Source organism: Lepus europaeus, chromosome 2 (assembly GCF_033115175.1).
Source record: "Lepus europaeus isolate LE1 chromosome 2, mLepTim1.pri, whole genome shotgun sequence".
Taxonomy (NCBI): domain Eukaryota; kingdom Metazoa; phylum Chordata; class Mammalia; order Lagomorpha; family Leporidae; genus Lepus; species Lepus europaeus.
The window spans coordinates 92989927-93008677 of record NC_084828.1 but is presented as its reverse complement, the minus strand read 5'-3'; the positions used below and the strand labels follow the sequence as shown (position 1 = coordinate 93008677).

The window sequence follows — 18751 nt, the reverse complement described above, 5'->3', positions numbered from 1 at the left end:
CACACCGAGCATTCTGCCTTGTGATATGTAACCTCTAACATACACCGAACATTCTGACACTCCTCGGCTCTTGTGTTTCCCACTCTCCCAGTCATTCCGGTTCCCTTTGTTTCTCCAAGTGAGGAAGCTGGCTTGTGGTTGTCGGAGCTGCAATCCTGTGAGCACTCACCAATCCAAAGGATCAGCTCTCAGCAATGAAATGACCTTGAACGACCTTCAGGGAGATTAGCCAGGGAAAGGATTAAACACAGGGCAGTGCCTGGAGAGGATGGAAAGCACGGGAGCTGGCTTTGTTTCTGGAATTCCATGGCTGCCTGGTGCACCAAGTGTGAGCAGCAAGACCCCAGATACTCACCTTACACCTGGGGGCGGATAACAGAGGCAGAGATGAGGGCATATCACAGCTTCCTAGGAAGTTGCAGCAAGCTAGAGTATGAGGCAAAACAAGGTACCGTGAGAGCAGTGAGCATTCGTTATGTTTGTTTTGTCGTTTATCCTCATTCTTAGCAGAAATTGATTTAAGAAATTTTATGTTATTGTCAATCTACCTTGCAATATTGCCTACATTTTCTTGTTAAGGAGTTTTAAAAGGACGTTTTTAAAAAGGCATAATGTTGTAGATGGTCATTTGTTAAGATAGACAGATTTATAATATAAACAAATGGTCCAATATTCTGGAAAAAACTCAGGTTGTAAGGTGGAATGTGTAAGTATGAGCTAATTTTAAAAGCGTATGTATGTCTGAAAACACATATATACATGTTGATGTTATACATCAATAAGATAAATGGTTAATTCAGGGCCAAGGAATAAGTTTTATTTTTCTTATTTTTGTTTCATTGTATTTTCTGCTTTTGAAGTATAACTAATATATATTGCTTCTGTAAAATGAAAATAAGAATCCAGGTTATGAAATTGTGTTCATTCGGTCTGAAGGCTTCATGTCAGATGCGTGAGCTGGTAACAGGCTGCAGGTCCGAAGGCAGGGGACGAAGAGAGGGAACATTTCCAAGTGTGCCTTCCATGTGTTTGGAAGCTGCCAAGACAAATGCTCTGGGAGCTGAAGCAACTGCTCGTTTCTAAGATTGCTTCTTTTAAGGACGTGTTCATTGATATGCTCCCATTGGGTTTAAATTTTTTTTTGGCTTGAAAATCACAAACTAGAAAAGGTGATGAAAGCCAATGTCTGCATATCTATTACTCTTTATCCTTGGACCCACTTCTTCAAGATGGAGGAGTTATTAAATGGAGGAGTGTGCTTTTAAAATACATTCACCATCATTGCAGAGTACTTTCTCATTGAGATATGAATCGTGCATATTTAATATTCTATACCATATATATATATATATATTTTTTTTTTTTGACAGGCAGAGTGGACAGTGAGAGAGAGACAGAGAGAAAGGTCTTCCTTTGCCGTTGGTTCACCTTCCAATGGCCGCCGCGGTAGCGCGCTCCGGCCGGCACACCGCGCTGATCTGATGGCAGGAGCCAGGTGCTTCTCCTGGTCTCCCATGGGGTGCAGGGCCCAAGGACTTGGGCCATCCTCCACTGCACTCCCTGGCCACAGCAGAGAGCTGGCCTGGAAGAGGGGCAACCGGGACAGGATCGGTGCCCCGACTGGAACTAGAACCCGGTGTGCCAGCGCCGCTAGGCGGAGGATTAGCCTAGTGAGCCGCGGCGCCGGCCTATACCATATATTTATATAGTAATAATACCTATGCCATATTGTTGTACCTGAGCGAGTATGAACAAAGGAGCTCCACACATTGATAAAATTTGATGGTCCTTTATTTGCCGGCGGTGGAGAGTGGGCTCATGCCCTAAAGAACTCTCGACTCTGAAGCCTAAAGCAACAGGGTTTATAAAGGCAAAAACCACAAAATCGGGAGGGGAATTCATGGTTGCTAGGAACAGGGGGGAATACATGGTTACCGGGGTCAAGCTGACCTAAAACCTATGCGAAACTAGTATCAATTATAAGCTTGACAATACCAGTTACAGTTTTATAATCCTGACATTAATTTAGGTATTAGTTTTAATTATATGTAGGACATAGACAAATTACATTTTTATCATTAACCCAGGTGCAACCTTTCTACTTTTAAGCTCGAACAATGATGGTAGGGGGTTTCTATGCTCTGCCAAGTGTGATGTAGTGGACTGCTATTGTTCTACTGTTTTAGATCATAGTTTCAGACCAGAGTCTCACAGTGGTGGTGGTGGGGGTGCTTTCCCAGAGTGGAGTCTCAAGTGCTCCAAAATGGAGTCCCTACTGTCAAGGTGCTACTTCAATATTATCAAAAGTATGGGCTACTATCTGTTTGCTACTGAGGAGAAGACAAGTTGTTGGTCGGGTTTTGCTTTCCATGCTTAAAACACACATGTGCTTGCCTGTGCATCTACAAAAAATCCTTACAGGCCTTTTACCTTACAGGTAAAATTCCTAATTTTACCAATTAAATCATAAGAACTTTAATGCTTTGTTAATAGTAAGAGAAAGTAATTTGAAAGAAGAATAAGAATTTCTGAATCCTAAACTCATAGCATTGTTTATACTACTGTTGCTTTCTTTTTTTCCCCACTAAGGAAGTTTATGAAATATTCCAACAGCTGTGGCTGTCGATCACCTTGTTCTAACTCTGGCTCAGGATAGCCATGAAAGATTGAGTGTCTTAATGGAAACTTTGTGAGCAGCTAAATGACCTTTCTGCATGGCTGTGATCTTGCAGTTGTGGGATGCTGTTAGTTGGCTTCTTGGAATAATACTGATTCCTTTGGATTAGGAGAATGAAACTCAAGAGATGAGACACTGATTGGAATGTGTATTAATCAAGACCTGTATTGTATGTAATTGTTGGGGTCACAGAGAGGCAGCGGTTGGAGGCTTACTTTTTCATGGACTGTCCCCTTTTTTTTCCTTCTAAAGAAAAATGCATTTGAAATATGATTGTAAAGCAAAATTACCTCTGATTTGGAGAAACATCAGCTGCTGTAATGAGCACCCACATTTCAATGGATTGATACACACTAGCACTTGGCATAACAGGTAAAGCTGCTGCCTACAGCAACAGCATCCCATATGGCTGCCAGTTCAAGTCCCGGCTGCTCCACTTCTAATACAGCTTCCTGCTAATGTACCTGGGAAAGCAGCAGAAGATGGGTTAAGTCCTTGAGCCCGTGAACCTTCATGGGAGACCTAAATGAAGCTCCTGGATCCTGGCTTTGGCCTGGCACAGTAAACTCTCTGCTCAGTAAACCATTCTCCTTCAGCATTTCATAGACCTTCTTTTCCTTCTCTCCCCTCTTCTCCTCCCCCTCTCTCCCTCCTCCTTTTCCCCCTCTCCCTCCTCCATCTCCATTTATTTGAAAGTCAGATTTACAGAGAAGGAGAGGCAGAGAAAGATATCTTCCATCCACTGGTTTACTCTCCAAATGGCCAAAACAGTCAGGGCTGTGCCAGACCAAAGCCAGGAGCCAGGAGCTTCATCTAGGTCTCCCACGAAGAGCAGGAAGCTGTATTGGAAGTGGAGTAGCCGGGACTAGAACTGGCAGCCACATGGGATGCTGTTGCTGTAGGCAGCAGCTTTACCTGTTATGCCAAGTGCTGGGCCCAAGGACCTACTCTTTCTACCTGGCGAGTCTACCATCTTCCAACCTTGGAGCTGTCACGTTGCATCTTGGAAACAGGAAGGGAGAGTGGTGCAGACATGCCTGTTTTTTAAATTTCCCAGCTCAGAAATAACACATCATTTTTGTTGACTTCCAGTTGATGTTCACTGATCACATGACTAGAACTGGAGATAAGAGGGCAAGATGGGAGATGGAGTCCCTTGCTAGGCAGCCACCTTCCAGTGATAATGGTCTGCTGTGGAAGAGGAACTGGCACAGTTTGGTGGACAACTAGTGATGTCTGCCTTAATTGCTCATGGTAAAAATATTCAACCAAGAAGTTCCTCTGGCTATCCATGTATACACATACAAACTTGTTTTTAAAGGTTTATTTTATTTATTTGAAAGACAGAGTTACAGAGAGAGAGAGAGAGCCAGAGAGAGAGAAAGGTCTTCCATTCTGCTGGTTCACTCCCCAGATTACCACAACGGCCAGAGCTGAGCTGACCCAAAGCCAGGAGCCAGAAGTTTCTTCCGGGTCTCGCATGCAGGTGCAGGAGCCCAAGAACACGGGCATCTTCTACTGCTTTCCCAGGCCACAGCAGAGAGCTGGATCAGACATGGTGCAGCTGAGACTCAAACCGGTGCCCAAATGAGATGCTGGCACTGCAGGCTGGGGCTTTAGCCCACTGTGCCATGGCGCTGGCCCCTACACGTACATATAAACTTAAGATAAATGATAACACCCTCTTCTGTACCTTGCTTCCTTTTTTTTTTTTTTTAAGATTTATTTAATTGAAAGACAAAGTGATAAGGGGAGAGTAGAGAGAGAGAGAAAGAAAGAGAAAGAAAAAGAAATCTCCCATCTGCTGATTCACTCCCCAAATGGCTACAGTGGCCAGGGATGGTCAGGCCAAAACCAGGAGCCAGGAGCCCGGTGCTCCATCTAGGTCTCCCACATGGCTGGCAGCAGCTCAAGTACTGGGACCATCTTCCACTGCTTTCCCAGGCACTTTATCAGGGAGCTGGATTGGAAGTAGGGCAGCTGGGGCAAGCACCGTTGCCCATATGAGGTGCTGGCACTGCAGGCAGCAGCTTTACCCACTATGCCACATTACCGGCCCAACTTCCTTTCTTTATAAAGATAAAAAAATAAAGCGTGGGGCCTGCTTTGTGGCATAATGGGTTAAACTTCCTACAGTGCCTGCATCCCATATGGACATTGGTTGGAGTTCCAGCTGCTTCACTTCAGATCCAGCTCCCTGATAAAGGGCCTAAAGTACATGTGAATGTGATTTTATTTAATGACTCCGTAGTATTCTATTGTATGGCTGTATCATCATTAATTTAACCAGTCCTCCATTAATAGACATTTGCAACAACAACAACAAAAGATAATAAACATTTTAGTACTTACTTATTTTGCATTTGTGGTAATATTACCTTAGGTGAAATCTTCAGTCAAGAAATTTCTTGGCTAAAAGGCTGCATGTTTGACATTTGACAGATATTTCCAAACTAATGAAGAGGAAGACTGTCCCTGTTTATACATTTATCTACAGAGAATCTGCCTACGCTCTTGCCAACTCTACACATTCTTTTTGTTTTTAAGATTTATTTATTTATTTGAAAGTCAGAGTTACACAGAGAAAGGAGAGGCAGAGAGAGGGAGAGAGAGGTCTTCCATCTGCTGGTTCATTCCCCAGTTGGCCGCAACAGCCAGAGCTGCGCCCATCCAAAGCCAGGAGCCAGGAGACTCTTCCGGGTCTCCCATGTGGGTGCAGGGGCCCAAGGACTTGGGCCATCTTCTACTGCTTTCCCAGACTATAGCAGAGAGCTGGATTGGCAGTGGAGCAGCCAGGACTTGAACCAGCACCCATATGGGATGCTGGCACTGCAGGCGGCGGCTTTACCCGCTATGCCACAGTGCCAGCCCCTACACATTCGTATTTTTAAAATAATTGCTAATCCATCAGGCAATAAAAGATCCTCTTTGTTGTAACTTACATCTCTTTATTAGTGAGGTGCTATGGTTTGAATGTGCATGTCCATCCAAATCTCCCATGTTGAAAGCTGATTCCCAAGGCCTTGGTGTTAGAAGGTGGAGCCTCTGGGAAGTGACTCTTGTCACTTGTGAGGGCTCCGCCCTTGTGAGTGGTAGTGATGCCTTCCTGAGAGGAGCTTGGAGAGCTACCCCTCCCCCCACCTTTCTGCCCTGTGAGGACACAGTGTTTGTCCCTCTGCCCTTCTGCCATGTGAGGCTGCAGCACGAAGGCACCATCCTGGGAGCAGAGAGTGAGCCTTACCAGCACCAAGTCTGCTGGTGCCTTGGTCTGGGACTTGCCAGCCTCCAGAACTACGAGAAGGGAGTTTGTGTTATCTATAGAATATCTGCTCTAAGGTATTCTGTTAGAGCAGCAGGAACAGGCTGAGGCATGCGGTTAAGCACGTTTTGATAGATACTCATTGGCTGGTTTCTTCCGTGAACTGTTTTCAGTCTGTGCCTATGCAGGACCACAAGCTTTTTTTTTTATTTTTATTTTTTTGCAGTGGAAAGCAAAATAGCAAAGTTTATTAGGGTAGAGACATCCGTAAGTCTGTAAGAACGGATGGGCACCTCTCCAGACAGAACCTGAGACAGAGTGCGTAGTTCACATTTAGGTCGGGTTTTTTAAGGGGATGGGTCTTGCCTTCCCGCCTTTTCCCTCCCCCTCTCCTTCTTCTCCTCCCGAACAGAGGACTTGTTGGGTGTAAATACGAAGAATTCCTTTCTGAATTTTTCCCCCCGAAGTTATCAGACAGGGGAAGCCTGGCTGGCGTCGCCCTGCCTTAGAGGAAGGATGTTTATCAGGCCAGGTAGAAGGGGCAGGACCCCCTGGAAGGTCAGCAGGATCGGGGCAGGACTCTGAAGTGCAGATACTAGGCTGCACCTGGAAGGTTATCGGGTAAAAGGGTCAGGACTCCCTGGAAGGTCATCAGGATCTGGGCAGGTAGTGGGCTTCTGGAACTTCTGCAGTGGGTGCTGGTCTTCAGGCCAGGACCACAACTTGATGGTCTACAACAGAAATTTATGTTCTCACAGTCCTAGAGGTCAGAAGTCCTAAATCAAGGTGCTGGGAGGGCAGTCTCCGTGGGCTTGGGGGGAGATTCAGGTTCTTGTCTAGTCCAGCTTGTGGTGGTTCTGGGCATTTCTTAACTTGTGTCTGCCTTGTTCCAGTATCTGTCGCTGTCACACCGTCATCCCTGCATTGCTGTCTCCCTCCGTGTTCCAGTCTAGTCTCCCTTGTCTTCTCATCCTATCATACTGTCTTATATCATTTTCCCTATGACACCGCTTCTTGCCAGTAGGATTGCCTGAATCCAGGGGTGGGAGTGGGCTGAATGGGGGTACGGGTGATGAGCGGCCCATGTTAAGCAGTGAGGAGGGCTTGAGGTGTGCTGGAAGGAGAAAGAAGCTGAGTCTTTGCGGAGCTGGCTTATTTCTCAGGGTGCTGACCCACAAACTACAAATGGAAATGTTAGGCCAAAACTTCACACCACCAAGGCCTCAGTTGCAAGAATATTTTGCATTTATTTAATGATTAGAGAAACAGGCTAGTGTACAACCCCTCAGGCTTTTCCCCTTTGAGTTGCATTTTTATCAGCAACATTTTGGCCAGAAATAGTCTGGTGCATTGGATTTTAGTGAGGGCTTGCTTCTCAGTTGAATCCTGCTGCAGGAGATCTTGTTAGAGCTCTGGGAAATCAGAATCTGTATTTTAAAGCCTAGGGGATCTGTACAGGGGTACTTCAAAAAGTTCATGGAAAATGGAATTGAAAGCTTATTTTGGTGCAAGAAATTTTGAAATCCGTTCATATGACATATCTTCAAAAAGTTTATGGAAGAACTGCATGGATTTCAAAGCCTTGTACCAAAATAAACATTTTAATTTCATTTTTCTATGAATTTTGGAAATGCTCTTGTATATACATTGCAATTTGGGAAGCTCTGCTCTAGGGGAGTAGTTATTAGAGTGCACGTGGGGCTTTTTGAAATCCGGTGCTAAAACAGAAGAGCCTTTTTGGAGGGATTAGATATTGTCACAGAGTTTCTTTTTTTAAAGATTTATTTTGTTTATTTGAAAGGCAGAGAGGGAGAGAGAGAGAGAGAGAGAGAGGGACCCAAGTACCTGCACCATCCTCTGCTGCTTTCCTGGGTGTATTACCAGGGAGCTGGATCAGAGGTCGAGCAGGTGGGACTCCAGCTGGTGCTCCAGTATGGGATGCAGGTATCGTAAGCAGTGGCTTCACCTCCTGCACCACAACACCAGCCTCTTCGTGGATTTTCTTAAATCTCATTTAGGGCCTTGACTGCTTTTCATTTGGCAAGGGAGCTGGTTTTGCCCCCCTAGAGTTATGGAGGGCTACGGAAGAGACCAGAACACCACTTCTAGCTATTTGTGCTCAGGAAACTCTGCAGAGAAACTCCCTTTGCAGCCCTGGTGCAGCGCTGGTCTCATACAAGTTCACAGTGGGGACATCAGCAGAAACTAAGAAGCTTTAAAACAGGTGCTGAATTTGTTTGTGTAAAGAAAAATGAGAAGAGAGATTTGGATAAGTCTTCCACACCGGAAGTGCCTGTGCTTAATAATGTCGTAACAGTTCTCAAAACACTTTTAAATAGGCTCCTCAAAGATTTGGAGGATGTGGGGCAGGAGTACCATGGAGGCTCACAGACCGCTCTTAACTAAAAAGAATGTGTTTTCAGTATAGTTTATATACCCATATTTGTCTTACTTATGTATTTTAATATATTCTGGCTTCCTACCTTGACAAATATACCCTCGTAATAATGAATTTAAAATATACATAAAGCCCTGATTTTTATGTAACTGAAAATATCAATGATGGCTAAGCTGAATTATTGCTCATATCTGAGTGTTGTTGATAGGCCAGTGACATTTGAATAAACAATAGATACACAAGGGAGGTTCAAATTGTTCATGGAAAATGAGTTAAAAGATTTATTTTCATGCAAAGAATGTTGAAATCCATGCATAATTTTAATATGCACCTTCATGAATGTTTAAGTACTGTTGTATATAATCCATACGTCATTAGTTGGCCCACAACATTTTTTAGTTTGCCTTCATGTTAGCAAAATCACTGTTTTTATAATTGAGAATTTTCCATACTTGAGCTCTGTTAAGAGCAGTGATCCAAAGAAAGTATGATCTCAGTAAAATGCCATTGTGTTCAATGTGTTCAAAATGTGAATGTATTTGCAGCATGAACTGGAAGAAAAAGAGGAGAGAATGTTGATGCCTGGTACTGTTGGAGGTGGTCTTGCATGGTGTAAGGATGGCAGCTCTCGTGGCTGCAGAGGAAGGATCTGAGAAGCTAACGCATTTGTCTCTTCTCCTACCTAAGCGCTTCCACAGCTGTCACCCTCCCTGTACCCTGACCCTGTGGGTGACCCGCCGTCAGCAGGGGCACAGCCCACGGACCGTCACAGTATCCAGATGCAGCCACCCCTCCCTTTGAGGACGTAGGCCAAGAGAAGAGGAATCTCTCCCTGGGCTGAGCAACATCAAGAGACTAGATAGAGCTGCTGTGTGCCAGCCAGCGCTGAGCTCTGGATCGTGATGGACTGGGGCCCCTGGATGTTCTTCCATACGTGTGTTTATGGGAGTGGGCCTGCAAGATGTGGAGTCTCCGAAAGTGCAGAGCCTGAGGCAGAGACTACAAGGAAATGTTCTGGGGTGATGGGGATGCTCCATATCTTGATCTGTTTGATTGTTACATCGTGTATCTGTTTGTCAGCATTCATCAAGCTGTACGCTTAGGATGTGTGCATTCTACTCCATGTAAGTTAATCTTAAATAAAGTACTGGTAGCATAAAAAAGGTCACTGGAGCGTTCTTTTCAATACATAAACAAAAGGGGGTAACCATGTGTGAATCTGTCACTCTAAGATTACTATTTCTTGTGTTCTTTTCTCATATGCCCACATATATGTGTACATACACATCACATTCTTTCTTTTCTTAAGCTGGCTGCAGTCTTTCCATACATATGATTTCTGTGCCCCAGACCTTTTCTTAAATCTTTTTCCATGAATCTGTTTTTCATAATTATATAATTGCTTATTCTCATTCTTATGAATAAGTAATACCACAGTCTACATTGTTATGCATAAAGTTTTGGTGTTATTACTGCTTTCTATTTATTTATTTATTTATTTATTTATTTATTTTTTGACAGGCAGAGTGGACAGTGAGAGAGAGACAGAGAGAAAGGTCTTCCTTTGCTGTTGGTTCACCCTCCAATGGCCGCCCTGGCCGGTGCACCGCGCTGATCCGATGGCAGGAGCCAGGTGCTTCTCCTGGTCTCCCATGGGGTGCAGGGCCCAAGGACTTGGGCCATCCTCCACTGCACTCCCTGGCCACAGCAGAGAGCTGGCCTGGAAGAGGGGCAACCGGGGTAGAATCCGGTGCCCCGACCGGGACAAGAACCTGGTGTGCCAGTGTCGCAAGGCGGAGGATTAGCCTAGTGAGCCGCGGCGCCGGCCTATTACTGCTTTCTGTTGTAGTATCTGACTATCACAGACTGGGTAATTTATAAAGAATGAAGTCTTGTTCAGCTCATGGCTTTGGAGGCTAGGAGTTCCAAGGTCGAGGGACTGTCTCTGGTGAGAGCCTTCTTGCCGGTTGGGACTCCCTGCAGAGTCCCAGATGGTGCAGGGCTGCATGTGGTGAGAGGGTTGTGTCCGAAAGACAGAGTCAAACTGGCTTTTGTAACAAACCCACTCTTGAGGCAACACATTACTCTCTGATTAACTCATTCCTGAGGGCAGAGTCCTCATGGCCCAATAACCTCTTAAAGGCCTCACCTGGTCCTACCTCTTAATGCCTTACAAAGGGGTTTACATTTCTATGGGAATTTTTTGGTGGGGGCATTCACACTGTAGCAATTATATTCTTGTATGCATTTTCAGATACAGAGTGAATGGATAAAAAATAAAGATTTTAATAACTATGTATTTTTATTAGATATTCATTATTTTAAAATTCCTGAGAGAAGCTGCTTAGGAGAGAAGAAGGTGTATTTTGGGGCCGGCACTAGGGCATAGTAGGATAAGCCTCCACCTGTGGCTTATGTACCCAACCCTGCTGGGAGAACTAAAGACCTTCCACTAAGCCCACCCCCCAGACATCATAATTGGATCAAACCCCCATCCTTTATTACTGTAAGACTTTTGGGATCAAGCCTCCAACACATGGGCCTTTGAGGTCCACTGAAGCTATTATCCAAAACATGTCAGGTTTGAAGCTGTGTGTAATAATGGTTAAGATATTGGGCTTTGGGGTGATCACTGACATCATAAATAAGAGTGTCAAATGTTAAATCAACAACAAGAGTCACTGTGTACTTGCTCCCCATGTAGCACTTCTGTCCTTAATGTGTTGTACTATGAGAATTAACGGTAAAACTAGTCTTCAAATGGTACTTGATACTTCGTGTGTCTGTGTGGATGCAAATTATTGAAATCTTTAGTGTAGAGTTGATCTTCTATATATAAAGATAATTAAAAATGAATCTTAATGAAGAATGGGATGGGAGAGGGAGTAGGAGGTGGGATGGTTTGGGGGTGGGAGGGCGGGTATGGGGGGAAGAACTGCTATAATCCAAAAGTTGTACTTATGAAATTTATATTTATTAAATAAAAGCTTTCTACATAAAAAAGATACTGGGCTTTGGAGTTAGCATGAGCTGTGTTCAAGTCCTGGCTCTGCTTGACCTTGGGCAAATCTAGTTCAACGTTGCCCTTGGTATTGTTTGAATCTTAAATAATGCACATGAAGTGTTTGCTATGGTATGTACCACGTAATGCTCAGTTATCACGGGGTAAAACTGCTTTCTAAAAGGATGATGCCTGCATTACTCACTGAAGTTGCGCAGAAGTACTACTTATCCAACATAACCCTAGCATTGTGTATTAAAATCTCAATTATTTTATGAATTAAATGGATATCTTTTGCTATTTTAAGTGTATTAGTTGATTATTAAGAAATTAGGGCCGGCGCCGCGGCTCAACAGACTAATCCTCCGCCTTGCGGCGCCGGCACACTGGGTTCTAGTCCCGGTTGGGGCACTGATCCTGTCCCGGTTGCCCCTCTTCCAGGCCACCTCTCTGCTGTGGCCAGGGAGTACAGTGGAGGATGGCCCAAGTGCTTGGGCCCTGCACCCCATGGGAGACCAGGAGAAGCACCTGGCTCCTGCCATCGGATCAGCGCGGTGCGCTGGCAGCAGCACGCCTACCGCGGCAGCCATTGGAGGGTAAACCAACGGCAAAAAGGAAGACCTTTCTCTCTGTCTCTCTCTCTCACTGTCCACTCTGCCTGTCAAAAAAAAAAAAAAAAAGAAAAAGAAAAAGAAAAAGAAAAATCTTTTAAAATCCTCTCATATCCATCCCTGCTTTTCTTTTTTTAAAAAAAGAATTTATTTATTTGAAAGGCAGTTACAGAGAGAGGGAGGGAGGTAGAGAGGAAGAGAGAGAGAGAGGAGTGAGATCGAGATCTTCCATCTGTTGGTTCACTCCCCAGATGGCCACAACAGTCAAAACCTGGCCAGGCCAGGCCAGGAGCCTGGAGCCTCTTCAGGTCTCCCATGTGGGTGCAGGGACCCAAGTACTTGGGCCATCTTCTGCCGCTTTCCTGGGTGCATCAGCAGGGAGCTGGATCAGAAGTGGAGTAGCTAGGACTCTAACCACTGCCCATATGGGATACCAGCACTGCAGGCGATGGCAAACCCGCTGCACCACAATGCCAGCCACTCCATCTGCTTTTCAAGTGGCTTTTATTCGTTGTTAATTCATGGACAAGGCTGCCGTACTAGACTTTGAAATCAGGCAGGTTCAACATCCCTACAGCACAGGACCCAGGAAAGGGAAGAAACACGTCTGGCTACTGAGACAAGTGAGATACACCGTGCACTCTCATGGGGTGGCCTTTAGTGCCAGCCAGGCAGCTGGCTTCTCACAGCCTCTGGTTCACAGATTGGTCTAGCTGAGGGGGTGAGAGGGTGGGGTGGGCTGGAGGAATCTCCTCTGAGTGCTAGGGCACATACCTTCTCTGTCATTAACTACGGTCTGCAAAGTGCTGAGTCAGAAGCTGGCTCACTGCTGCTGCTCTGTTAGCGTTGTTCACAGAGAGGCTGGGCACTGCGCCTGTGGTGGAGACCCTGGCCGCTGGCTGCTCAGCTGCTGTCACAAGCCCAGGGACTGATCTCTAGTTTGGCAGAACCTGGCAAACCCTTCTGATCTCCCTGTGCAGCTGATTCTCTGGGCAAAGCAGTCGTGTCACAGGGACTGCCAAACTTGGGGGTGTGTTCCTCTCTGCTCCCAACCATACCCCCCCGCACCCCGCACAACCTATTTAGTTATTTAGTTCTTTAAAAACAAAACAAAACGAAAACCCTTAAACATGTTTGAGTCTTTTAAGAGGCGACAGAACAGGCATTTCAGAACAGCAAGAGCGAGAGACTTGGGTTTCGCTGCCTTTCATTCCTTGCCAGCTGTGACACTCGGAGCCTGGAAGGGGCCCGCTCTGTTTCTTGCCCTCTGCTGTAGGGAGGACGGCTTCAGTCATGAGTAAAGGCCCTGCCTCAGAGCCCACATTGCCCTCTCAGACTGGGACGTGGATGGAATTCAGGTGTCACTTGCTACCCGAGGCTGAATGCCTTCGGGACGTGCTGAGTGATTTTCCCATCACCCTGGAGACTGGAGGCCAAGGGTAGCCTTTGATGCCTTCTGCATTTCCGGAATAGAAGGCAGTCCCACTTCTGTGCAGATGCTCCTCCACGTCCCAGTACACCCACCTGAGCTGAAAAGACTGTTATGTCAAAGACACAGTTAATGTGCTCAGCCTGCAGAACCTAGCTTAGCAGCACAGCACCCTGAGGTTCCCCTGTGATCTCAGGGCTGACTGGGAGCTGACTGTCCCCGCAGTGGGACAGAGGACCATGGTGCTCAGTAGCCCGATAAAGAGGAAAATCTTAAGTGAAGCCATCCTTACTTATGCTTATCAGGGACAGAAAAGAGTCAGCTTTTGTGTGGAGGGTTGCCCCAAGACTCTGGGAAAGTCCCAAAGCTAAAGGCAGTGTAAGATCTCCAGCTCCACCCAGAAATGCAAATCACTTAACTGGAGGAGCCTATTGGGTCATGGGAAAAATTCACCCTACTTGAGAAGATACTGCAGTTCTAAGTATACCTTTTAGATTCTTGTCCATTGGCAGTGCTAGTCTGTGTCTAGCTGTTCTGTGTGCCTGCTGCTCCATTGTAGCATCTTGAATAAATCTAACTCTGCTCGCTCTGTGTTCCTGCTCTGTTGAATCCTGGATTCAATTGGTTGCTTAGCATTACATTTTCCCTAGTGTTATTAGTAACTTTGCTTAACTTTGTATTTTTGTATTGTATTGTATTTTTAACTTTGTATTTTTGTATTGGAACTGAATTATCACTTATCTTTTTCTCATGTAAGTTACAAAGAGACAAGTTTCTCCCTTTCCACACAGCACCAAAAATAGCCTCCACAGAGGGCAGTATTATTACCAGGCAGATGTGCAATAGTCACCAGGGCCTTGGTGGCTTATGGATTATGCTTCGCTGTTTCTGGGAAACGGGAAAAGACCCTGGGGCTCAGTGTACTTGCCTTGGCTGGCTAGTGAGTAGGTGGCAGAGGAGAGGAGTTTGCACGCAGGACCTCTATGTCTGAACCCCTCTCCCCCCACTGCCATACACACATACACTGCAGCTGGAGTGTTCCTTTAGGTCCAAAGAGCTCCTGCACTGCCTGCCCTACCCCGTCTACACGGGACCAGGCAGTAGGGCTGGCTTTGTCTCTTGAGTATCAGTGTGCCCCGGTTGGGGCATAACTGAGCATGCTCCTTTCACAACAGGCCCATGAGTATTGGGGTCCCTGAAAGCTGGGTGTATCTGCAGACACCTCCCCACGCCAGGTCAGGTGCTGAGTGTGAGAAGGGCTTGTGGTTCTGCCACAGCTGGCCGGGGCGGTGTCCGTGTGTGGCTTTTTTGCTGAGGAGATGTCAGGGGTGACTGTGTCCCTCCCAGGCTGGGGGCCAAATGCACTCAGCAAAGCCTGGACCAGCCAAAGGCACCAGCTCATTTCTGTTCTTAGAAAACGAATCATGAATTTTAGTCCTGTTTGTCGTTAGCCGTATGAGGCTGATGAGAATGATCCCTGTCTGAGGGCTTAGGCAAACCTCAGATTCCCAAGGTGAAAGACACTCGCCAGCTTCCCAGGGGTGGCCGGAGCCTCCACTAGTCAAGGCCAAGGATCTGGGCGCTCCAGCACTTACCGCAGAGGTCTGACCCTTAGAGTCAGGTAATCCAGGGCACACCCAGGCTGCACGCCTTGTTTCTGTTGCTGTGTAACCACAGGCAAGTTCACAATCTCTCTACTTCTGTTTTTCAACTTAAAAAATGAGATGGGGTAGGGGAGTGGTTGACGTAGCTAATTTCTGGTGTTCCTTTCAGATCTTATATTTTTAAGATATTTAATTTAAAGCACACCTCACCTCAAATATTGAGGAATAAGAACAATAAATTGTACCTTATGTTTGTTACTTTCCTCAGGGTTTGTTGTCTCTTAAAAATGTTCCCAGATTGGCCGGCGCCGCGACTCACTAGGCTAATCCTCCGCCTTGCGGCGCCGGCACACCGGGTTCTAGTCCCGGTCGGGGTGCCGGTTCTGTCCCAGCTGCCCCTCTTCCAGGCCAGCTCTCTGCTGTGGCCAGGGAGTGCAGTGGAGGATGGCCCAAGTGCTTGGGTCCTGCACCCCATGGGAGACCAGGATAGGTACCTGGCTCCTGCCATCGGATCAGCGTGGTGCGCCGGCCGCAGCGCGCCAGCCGCGGCGGCCATTGGAGGGTGAACCAACGGCAAAGGAAGACCTTTCTCTCTGTCTCTCTCTCTCACTGTCCACTCTGCCTGTCAAAAAAAAAAAAAATGTTCCCAGAGATATGAAAAAATAACGACTTTCCTTTGTGATTTTGCCACTTGCCTAGACCATGGGGAGGTCGCATTCTGAAAAACTCTGTGGTTATATAACTGCTTTGTTGGCTGAAATTTTCCAGGTTGCCTGTTTGTATTTTCCATTTTATTATGGAAAATTTGAAACATGTGCAAAAGGATTGTATAGTGAACCCACACGGGCTGTCACATAGTTTCCATGATTATCCGCAGTTGGTCAAACAGGTTTCGTCTATACCCCCACCCCACTGCACACACACTTCAGGCAAGGGGAGGGCTATATATAACATTTTTAGACAAATCACAGACTTTTCGTCGTTTTACTGATAAATACCACACTTTGTACTTCTAATAGCAAAGGTTTCCCTTTTTTGTAAAATATAACTACAATGCCTTTATAACAGCCACCCAATAGTGAGGCAGGAGTTCTTTGAATTTTCAGTGATTTCTGGTGGAGGTATTGGATTGCAGGAGCTCTGTTTAGAATTTACCCTCCTTCCTCCAGAAAACATGGTGGAATTCACTGAGAAGGATCTTAGGGCTGAAACTGGCACTTGACTTACTCATTACAAGAGTTTCAGAGAGTAAATATGGGAAAGGCATGTATGTTCAGAGCAATAGAGGAAAGTAGCATTTATTGAGCACCTACTGTGTACATATCCATATTCACCATCTCCTTTAACCTTCATACCAAAGCTAAGAAGAGATTCCCAAATATTACCTTAGACTTGTCAACATTAGAATATCATGACTTTTTAAAAAAGATTTATTTATTTATTTGAAAGGCAGAGTTATGAGAGAGAGGGAGACTCTCCATCTGCTGGATCTCTCCCCAAATGGTTGCAATGGCTGGGACTGGGCCAGGCTGAAGCCAGGAACTTCATGCAAGTCTCTTAGGTGAGTGGTAGGTGCCCAAGCACTTAGGCCATCTTCTACTGCTTTCTCAGGTAGATTAGCAGGGAGCTGGATTGGAAGTGGAGCAGCCAGGACTTCAGCTGGTGTCCATGTGGGATGCCGGCACTGTAGTCGGCTCCTGCCCTGCTGTACCTCCAATGCCAGCACCAGAATAACATGATGTTACCATCACTCCATACAGAATCCACAGGAGGCTTCCATTCAGCATCAGCTTCCAGACTATTAGTCCATACCTTCATCTAACCAGATGTTTACCTCCTGTAGAACCAATAACCAATTCATGCTTTAAGATTCCCTGGGAGGGGCTGGTGCTGTGCGTAGCAGGTTGGGCTGCTGCTTGCAGTGCCAGCATTCCATATGGGCACTGATTCGAGTCCTGGCTGCTGCATTTCCTATCCAGCTCCTAACTTATGCACCTAGGAAGGCAACAGAAGATGAACCAAGTGTTTGGGGCCCTGTAACCCTGTGGGAGACTTGGATGAAGTTCCTGGCTCCTGGCTTGAGCCTGGTTCAGCCCTGGGTGGTGCAGCCATTTGGGGAGGGAACCAGTGGATGGAAGACCTCTCCCTGTATCTCCCTCTCTTTGTAACTCTGCTTTTCAAATAAATAAAAATAAATCTTAAAAAAAAGATCCCCTGGAAAACAGTTAAGTTGTAGACTGAAAAGCATGAATTTGCCTTCTCCCCAGTTCGGGAAAACAGATTGGTCCCTTTTCCCAAATGGATATAGATGCAAGTCACAGGGCTCAAAAGCCACTTGCTGGAGTTAGGTCAGAGGACCTTTGAAGTGAATTTTTGCCATGGAAATCTGTAATCTTTCAGTCAGAATGAATATTATTTTTATTTATTTGAGAGAGAAAGAGAGAGAGAGGGATCCCAGATACTGGTTCACTCCCCAAATGCATGTAGTGGCCATGGCTGCAGCAGGGCTGAAGCCAGGAGCTGGGATTGTAGTCCTGATCTGCCCCGTGGGTGTTAGGATCCTCCTTACTCATGGCCATTGCCCACGGTCTGCAATGGTGGGAAGGTGGTATCAGGAGCCAGAGAGGAGGATCTGTGTGGGACACAGGCCAAGCATCTGCTCTATTGTCTTTATTATTATTAAAAATTTTTTTTTAGTTTTTAGGATAGATATTTTTACAAAGCAGAGAGAGAGAGAGAGAGAGAGAGAGAGAGAGAGAGATGGGAAAGGAAGAGAGAGAGAGAGAGAGATGGGAAAGGAAGGAGAGAAAAAGGAAGAGAGTGAGACGGAGAGGGAAGTAAAAGTTACAGAACCCTTGTCAACTTCAGAACAATTTTGTGGCCCCTCTCGAGGGGGCTCTGGTGTCCGTGTTGTGTTTAAAACGTTCTCCTGCGATCTCTTAGGAGAGTAAGAGGGGGTTGCCAGAGGGGAGGGAGGAAGGAGAGAGGATGGCCAGGTGAACAGGAGGGACAACCTCTCATGTTTCACGGCACAGTGGAGTAACTATATTTGATCGCTATAGGGTTTTGCATGTTCTCGACATCAAGAAATGAAAAATGTTTGAGGTGGTGGAAATACTAATTGCCCTGATCTGATTATTACACACTGGATCCACATCTTGAAGTGTCACACTATACACTGTAATATGTGCAGTTATTATGTGTCAATTTAAAAAACGCTTTTTACAAACTCATAGTGTTAGAGTCCGAAAACATCCACTGCCCCAAGAACGACTCCAAGAGGCACTCTCATGCAATCAGCATAGGGTTTATTGATCAGTCCAGCATGCTGGGGCCCCCTATCAAATAGGCGGCCCTGAAGAGAAAATGGTCAGGGTTTTTATACATTAAGGCATCTGATTCATGTTAGTTACAGTTTGACAAGATTGATCACTTAGTACAGAGCTAACAACCAGTATATGTCAAGACAATTGTTTTACGAGTACATCTAATACCGGGTACATAGAGTAAGATAACAAGTGCTAAGGGGAGGATCAAAAAGGCTTCCTATCACCTCGGAAAGAGTAGGTCATGAGAATAGTCTAGGAATGTGGTGGGGGCATGCATCACAAAACTTACACGAAGAGAGTTACAGATCTGTGTTCTATTAGCTTCATTTTTTAGGGACATTGAGCCAATTAAACCCTAACCCATGACTCCTTAGTAACACAAAGCAGGTACAAGCAGTCTGTCGTAAAAGTCCTTATGGCATCTTCATTAACCACTAAGTGAA

At 45.8% G+C, this 18751-nt stretch overlaps 1 protein-coding gene across 1 annotated transcript in view; it reads left to right on the top strand.

The window, feature by feature from the left end:
• The window catches only part of MCF2L2 (MCF.2 cell line derived transforming sequence-like 2), a 256883-nt gene that overhangs the window by 30892 nt on the left and 207240 nt on the right, over nt 1-18751 (top strand). The gene's annotated exons all lie outside the window — the stretch shown is intronic.